Here is an 8,274-nt window from a genome sequence, read left to right as displayed (position 1 = left end):
TGTCATGTAAGGACTCGGGAAGAACTGTTTTCAAAGTAGTTTGCTTGATATTTGTTTTGTTTTGCTTTGCTTTGTTTTGTTTTGAGACAGGGTCTTGCTGTATTCAGTTCAGGTTGGCCTTGAACTCACTATGTAGCCCACAGTGGCCTTGAACTTGCAGTGATTCTCCTGCCTCAGCCTCCCAAGTGCTGGGATTACAAGCATGCACCACCACACCTGGAGGCAAATTTTGATGCTCCCAATCAGATTTGTTTCATTTCCAATGTAACGTCCGCCTTTCACCCCAGAAGTGTCAAATGCCACTCTTTGTTGGGCACTGGTGGGACACCTAAGTGCAGTAGAAATTGACAACAAGCACTTGATGCCTTTCTGCTTTGATTTACCTTGTAGAGCTCTTTTGTTGTCAAGGATGAAATCTCAGACAACTCATCCTCTTTCAAGGTTTTATATTTGAGGCAGACAACTTTCATCTGGACATCTTTGACCTGCACTGCACACATCCCATCATCTAAACCACTCTCTGTCTCTGGGCTGGGCTCAGTCAGGTGTCAGCTGTGGATGGATAAGGGAGAGGATGAGGGAGGAGTTGCAGGCAGGAAAGCAGCAGATGGAGCATTAGGAGTAAGAGTGATGTGGTAGCACCAAGGTCAGGGGAACACGCAGGCCAGGCACGTGGGTGAGAAGCCAAAGGAGTCAAATCTTGCATACAGTTGATGAGAACAAATGGGTGACGTCTCTGCAGAACTGACTGGGAGGAGGAGCCTGTATTCGGGGGCAACATTCAGGAGGCTACATGGCTCTTACAAGGGCAGCATGGTGATAGTATTGATCAAAGTGACAGCTTTCAATCCTCTCAGAGGAGGAGAGGGTCAAGGATCCTTTAAGAATAGGATGAAAGCTATGGGTCTTCTCAGAAAAAAATATGCATAGGTGTACCAAGTATCACATGTAATTTTGGGGCTCCCGGGATCCCAGTGGATGATGAAATAAATGGATTTGGAACTTCCAAAAGAAATAGGAATATTTGCATTATGTGACTGGTAAGAATCAACAGGGAGGCTTGGCGGAAGCAGCAGTGGGGGGATGCTTCAGAAAGTGGCTAGAATGATGGGCTAAGTGTGTTGGAGGCCACAGGGAGTATTTGGATGGGGATTAATGGCAATGAGTCTCTTACTGTAATAAGTTAACACTTACTGTATATTTTGAGCACACTGCATAGCTTTGGGGACCTATTAGGACAGTTATGTCATAGTAGGCCTAAAAGACTGCCACTCTTCTGCACATGTGACAACTAGAATCCTATTGCTTCTGTACTTTTCATAGCACTGGTCTCTTAGCAGAAAATATCAAATGATGAGGGAGGTCTTCAATCCAAGGATGTCAGCGTCTGGCCTATTATCTAATTAATAGGCTGTTCATATACTGGATGAAACACAACCCTACACAACCTTCACTGATGTTTTCAATGAGGACTCTGAGATACACAGCATCTTTTGTTGTGGTCTTAGTTGCTTTTCTCTTGTTGCTGAGGCAAAATATCTGACATCCAAAGTTAAAGAGGGAAAAGTTTATTTAGCTCACAGTTTGTAGAAGTTTCAGTTCATAATTGGCTGGCTCCAAGGCAGAGCGGCATATCACAGACAGGCATTGCTGGCTGAGGATGTAGCTCAGCGGCACAAGTGCCTGCCTAGCAAGTGCAAGGTCCTGAGTACGATTCCCAGCACACAAAAAAATTATTGTGATAACTATAAGTTTGAGCTGAAGATATAGCTCAGTGGCACACATGCCTGCCTGGCAAGAGCAAGGTCCTGAGTTCAATTCCCAGTACCAAAAAATAAAACAAAAATGGGGATATAGCTCAGCAGCACAGCGCCTGCTTGGCAAGCATGAGGTCATGAGTTCGATTTCCTGTCCAAAAAAAAAAAAAAACACAGACAGGCATTGCAGAAGAGAAACAATTCTTGGTTGGCAGAAGGTAGCAAAGCAGGCTACCTTCTGTGAAGGTCTCTTCTGTTCAGGGACCTTAAGAACATCTTTCTGTTCCTTTTATCTTACCCAGACACTTAGGGCAGGTAGCACTCACACCCTTAGTCCTAGTGCCCTCGAGCCTAGCATTACACCATGAATCAATTCCAGCATCACACACTCTAGATTCAGCCTCCCTGGAAAAGCCCCACCCATGACCAAATGAGGCTTTGAGGGGACATCTAGATACAAACCATAACAACCATTGAGGAAGAATCAGAAAATAAATCCCCTAGGTCTTTAGCAGCATTATGTATGATAAGAGTTGAAGGAAAAGAAAATTCTTTTCCCATCTGAGCTCCAACTACCTTGGTCTGTTCAATTAGAGGAAGCAGGGCTACCTCAAAGGGGACCTGTCCTGGGTGAGGGGCTCCTGAAGGGTCTCACACAGGACTAATCAGGCCTTTAAGTCAAGGAGGAAGCAGGAAGACAGGGAAGAAGTCCTCAGTATCAGAACCTGTCAGCGGAGAACAGATTTAGGGGAAAGAACTGAAGGTTCAGGCCAGACAAATACATGAAGGACAGACCCTGCTGAATTGGACCAGCCCCGTGACAGCAGAGGTAATAGCCTTAGGGGAAGGGAAGAAGGGAAGACTTATTCCTACTCAAGGTGATCAAAGGGGAAAAGGACATACTGTCCAACTACAATATGGCAGAATGGACTAACCAGGAAAATTCAAGAAACTGAAGTTCTGTGACTTTTGTTTTTGGAGACAGTGTCTCACTGTGTAGTTCAGACTGGCCTTGAACTCACTATGTTGGCTAGGCTGGCTTTGAACTCCATCTTCCTCTATCTTCCTGCCTCAGCTTCCCCGAGTGCTGGGATTACGTACAGACCTGTGCCACCATGCCTGGCCTCTGTGATGTTTTTGATACAGGAATAAAATTCCTAAATTTAGTGAAGTCTGTTTGTGTGACAGATATTTTGCTTGACTTTTCGAAGGGCTCATAATGCCCATTAATTAGGCAGCTCCCTCCTCCTCTCCAGTGCACGGTTCCTTCTTGTGTCATGGGTGGGCTGTTCTCCCATCGCTGGAGCAGGCTTGGGGCTCCCTCAGCCTCTGAGAATCAGTAGTGCAGTGTCTGGGCATCAGATCTATTGTTCTGCAAGGATAACAAGTGTTTCCTCCCTGTTGTCCTCCTTTTCTTTGAATATTAAATCCCTTCTGCCAAGCAAAAAGCTTCTATTCCATGGTGCATTTCCAATACGTGTAAGTTTAAGACCACCAGGCAGAGTGGGCTGAGATCGCTACAAGCAGCGTCAGCCCAGGAGGGCTGCTTGGAATCCCAGTGCCTTTGTATTTACCAAAGCCAGGACAGCCAGGCTTGCTAGTGCTGGATTTGGACCCCTACTGAGTCCATTTGCGCTTTTGTCACCTTGCCAATGGCTTCTCACCCTCCCCGCTGTTCTAGGCCTCTGTGACTATCGCAGCTGCACAGCAAGGCCTGCTCTATCCTTTCCCCGCTTAACCTCACCTCCCTGTGAGTTTTCCAGCAGGGACCATGTTCTATGTGAGGGGTCCCTCCTGTGATGACACAGTGTTTCCAGGCGATTAACACCCTTCCCAGAGAATACCAGCTTTGTGTTAGGTACCCTTAATTCTCAGAGTCCAGCGCTGTGCTTGGAGCCCAGTCCACGCTTAATAAAATAAATAGTCAGAGAAATCAAATGCGTAGATACAGTTAGGGCTTAGTGTGAAGCATAACAGATGCTCCTGGCATTTCTAAAAGTTTGCGGGATGATATAACAACGATGTCACTACTTTGACAATCTCAGCTGCTCTTGCCAATACTCTGAATCCTGAAGATTCCTGGTGTTTTGGTTCTGTGGATGATGATGATTTGCCATGACTTAGAGCCAGGAGGCCAGGTTTTCTCTTGCATCCTGACCGGGGACAGTTCACTTCTGGAATGTTACACTTAAGCCCACCAACAAAGAGACCAGTGTCACTGGCTGGCATATCAGAGATAATACTTTAGTCCTTCATCTTTATTGCTGATCCTATTTAAAAGAAAATCTCCCCAGCACAGTTCATGTGATTGTTCAGGGTCTTATGCCAGGATGTATAAAGTTTTACAGCAATTGAAAAACTAACAAATAAAACCCAAGGCAGTAAATAAATCACCATGTTCATTAATTCAAAACACTGAACATCAATTTGTAGAATGCCATAACACGGTATAAAATAATACTACCCGGCAGCATAAGAATGGGAAAGTGGGAATTAATTTTATTTTAATTTTTAATGCACTTTTGACAGCTCAAAAATGATATTAAACATTAACATAATTTAATCTGTAGGTTGGCATTTATTAAACCACTGATTTGCAAGCAAAATAAGTGGCATGTATTTTTAAAGCATTAAAGATTCAGTAGTGATAATTAACTTGAAGGTCAAGGAGGAAGCCATTATCAGCACATTCTGCAGAATCCCCTTAGATTATGCAGCCATATGCTGAAAGAATGTGAAAAGTTGCCCTCAGATGCTTGGAACTTTTGAGAAACACTAAAAGACATTTTGCTCTCACTTGTTCTGATGAATCAGTTAGCTTAACATTTGAGGACAGTGGAAAACCCAGGAATGGATTTACATCCCAGATGCCGTCTTTCAGTCTAATGAGGAGGTATCTGGCTCTTCTGCAAAGCCAACCAGGCTGAACTGTAGAAGTTCTGTCGATAACATCAGCATCACCAATGAAGCAGAATTGAGAATTACACCGAAATTCTGCTTCCTGTGAATGACTGTCATCCAGGATCTCATACCCAAGCTAGGCAAGTGCTCTACCACTAAGACATATCCTTAGCCCTTGCTGAGGTCTTTGAATTTGAGGGCCCGAACTTGAATTTTGATCCTTTAAGTATAAAGATTCACTCAGAGGAAGTAGTGAGTTGAAATGATTTTTCACTAAACGGATGTCGCACTGGGGGTTGAATAAAGTAATCGATAAACCAGATAGGCACTGTACCACCATATGGTGACACATCCATTGTTTTTTCCTAGTTCTAAAAGTGGATTTATCTGTGGAATTCCAATTGGCTGGTGTGGAAATGACACACAGGATTCTGAGCTGCTTAAAAAAAACTTGTCTTTGAAATTTGGTCAGTGTAATGTCTATTCTACCAGGCCCTTTTGACTTAAATTATATGGTTTCACCAACTACATTGTTCAAATTAACAAAATAATTGCTAAGTATCCACTATGCACACCTGCTGACTATTTAATTAAAAATTTTCTTGTGGTACTGAGGACTAAACTCAAGGCTGCCCATTTGCTAGGCAGATAACACTACCACCGAGCTATATCCCAACCCCTCATTTTTTTCTTAGGTTCACAATTTTCCTGCAAATGAATCCTTTCTACTCTAGATTGTCCTCTGCCTCAAATAAGTGGTCTTTTGATGGTGCACCTTGTGGAGCTACCTTGTCTCATATTTTGTAATTACTGATGCAAAAAAGTTACCAATCATGCCGGAGATATAGCTCAGTGGCATGCCTGGCAAGTGCAAGGTCCTGAGTTCGATTCCTGGTACCAAAAAAAAAAAAAAGTTACCAATCATAAATTGAGATTTACTTAAATAATCCTGTGAGAAATAAAGCTGGGACTGACCCATCTTTTGAAATAACTTTTTTCTCCTTTATGATAAAGATGAAATTTTTTTTTATCTATTATTGCTAAAAGAACAAAGTTGAACATGTATATTATTCATAACTCTAGTACCAAGATATTAATGGAGTATACAAACTTAATTATTTGAATATGCCCATACATTTCTCCAAAAAGTGTGGTTACACCAAGCCTATTGTGGTAAAGCCTTTTATTTCTTTTCTCAGTTTTTTTTTTTTTTTTATCAGTGTATGTTTGTGACCCATAGTAAATAAATTCATGGTGGGGGAATTGTTACATTTACATATTATATCTTGATCTTTTTTACTTCCCTTCGATTTCTCTCCCTTTCATCTCCCCTGTCCCCAAATCCTCTTCCATCCCTTCAAAGAGCTAACTCTGATTCATCCGTCCTTTGTATTGTCAGAGCCTTTTAAGGAAGCTGGGTGTGGGGACCCACACCGGTAATCCCAGCTACTTCAGAGGCTGACAAAGAAGGATGACAAATTTGAGGCCGGTCTGGGTAAGCTGGCAAAACCGTGTGTCGAAATACAATAAAAAGGACTGGGGATGTAGCTCAATGCTCCTTGGGTTCAAACATGTCATAAATGGTGGCAGCTCTCCAATTAATCAGTATGAATTGGCTTTATCATTTTGAAGCCTGCATCATGTTTGACTGTATGGGTACTTAGGTTTTCCTATTTTTCACTATTATAAATATGATTGATGCATATTTAAAATAAATTCCTCAAAAAAAGCTTTCTACTTAAATTATTTCCTTTACTTCTTTTTTTTTTTTTTTTGTCTTTTTGAGACAGGGTCTCACTATGCAGTTCAGGCTGGCCTTGAGCTCACTTCATAGCCCAGCCTGGTCTCAAACTCCCAACAATCCTCCTGCCTCAGCCTCCCAAGTGCTGGGATTACAGGTGTGCATCACCATGCCTGGGACCTTTACCACTTTCTTGTCCCCACCACCTGTTGTTTTTTCCCCTCCTGTGATTTTTAAATACATAGCATCAAATTCTCATTTAAAAGATCTCTGCCTAGTTGTCTCCCCAGCATCAGTTGTATAATGGTTTCAATTCCTCATGTAGTGGTATTTTCAGTCTTTTAAATCTTTGCTATTATTTATTGTGGTGAAATGTGCATTTCTTTCATGATTAATAAGAACAATCTTTTTACATGATTAGTTGCATTATCTTTTTTCAGCTCACTGGGGTGGGCTGAGGGATGGTACTTTTCCTTTAGTTCCTAAGTATAGCCTCATGTTTAAGGGGATTGCCTCCTGGTGTAAGATATGGCTCAGTGGTCATTCTCACCATTGGAGACACCTGGCGTCCCTCCAGCTGTTACACTGCGCCTGACTCTTACAGTAGGGATGAGAGGAGTGTGGGCTCCATACATTGTCAGACAGGGAGGGTGGGGAAATAGAGATGTCTCCATCTTTAGCAGGTCCTGGACCAAGGCCCAAAAATCTATGTCTCTTGTCCCATGAGGGTACCTGTCCTATTTCAGTAGCAGTGACAAAGGAGGCTGAATGAAGGAAGGAGTGTTATGTCACGTTTTGGTTGGCATGGAAACATGTCTGGTCCTCTGCGTAATTTCATTTTTGGTAATGGTTTGCCATGATGTTATTAGCTGCTATCACAGTGAATGGAAGAGAGTTTATTATCCTCTCCCATGCTTAGGTGGGCAGCCCAGACCGGTTTGAGAAACAGCACAGCACGGGCTAACAGTGGTAAAAGGATGACCATGTGTGTGCGTGTGCATGCACATGTGTGTGGGAAGGATTAACATGGACTCTTTACTGTGTATTTCTACCACTGCAAGGCTCACCCTGTACAAAAGACAGATTGACAGGGGAAAGGAGTAAGACATGTATTTCAGTGTTATATGACAGAGAAGCCTTCAGAAATGAAGACTCAGAGACCCCGGGGAAACCTGCACGTTTATGGACAGTGGTGCAGGGGTGTGGCTGGAGGGCAAGAGGGTGTGACTTGAGGGTCACAGGCTGCAGGAGCTCGGCCAGGCCTGTTTGTTCAGAGCCATCTTGGCGTCTCTGTCTTCTTCCTCTCCTCCTGGGGGCAGGACAGACTCCCTATCACGTGAGGGTCTTCTGACCTACTTTCACGGGAGGTAGGCCAGAGCATTGCCCTGCGGCCACATTTCAGGGACAAAGTTGAGAGATGGTCAGAGAGTGACCTTTCTGCATCTGCGCTTTTCTCAGTTCACGTAAACTTGGTGATACCACACTGTCATATTTTCGGTACTGACACTGGGTATGTTCATTCCTGTGGAAGAAACTGAGAACTAATATTTTCAGAGGTCAAACCTTAAGAAATCAAAATATAAGTGGTTTAAGAAAAAAAAAAAAAAAAAAAAAAAAACACAGAAATTTGCCCTTAACTTAAGACAGTGCTTATCCTTGGGAAGGGAGTGGCTGGAAAGCGAGTTTGGGTTTGGTAAGGAGTATGGAAGTGCTTTGTCTGTAATGTTTCCTTTGTCTGTCTCCCTCCCTCCCTCCTTCCTTCCCTTCCTTCCTTCTTTCCCTCTCTACTCACTCCCTCTGCACTCCTTTCCTTCCTCCTCTTCCCTTGCTTTTCTTTTTTTCTTTGTTTCATTTTTTCTCCTTCTTCTCCTCTTC

This window comes from Chinchilla lanigera, unplaced genomic scaffold (genome assembly GCF_000276665.1).
Source record: "Chinchilla lanigera isolate Chin_1 unplaced genomic scaffold, ChiLan1.0 scaffold00037, whole genome shotgun sequence".
NCBI classification, from domain to species: Eukaryota; Metazoa; Chordata; class Mammalia; order Rodentia; family Chinchillidae; genus Chinchilla; species Chinchilla lanigera.
Note: the sequence above shows the minus strand (reverse complement) of the source record.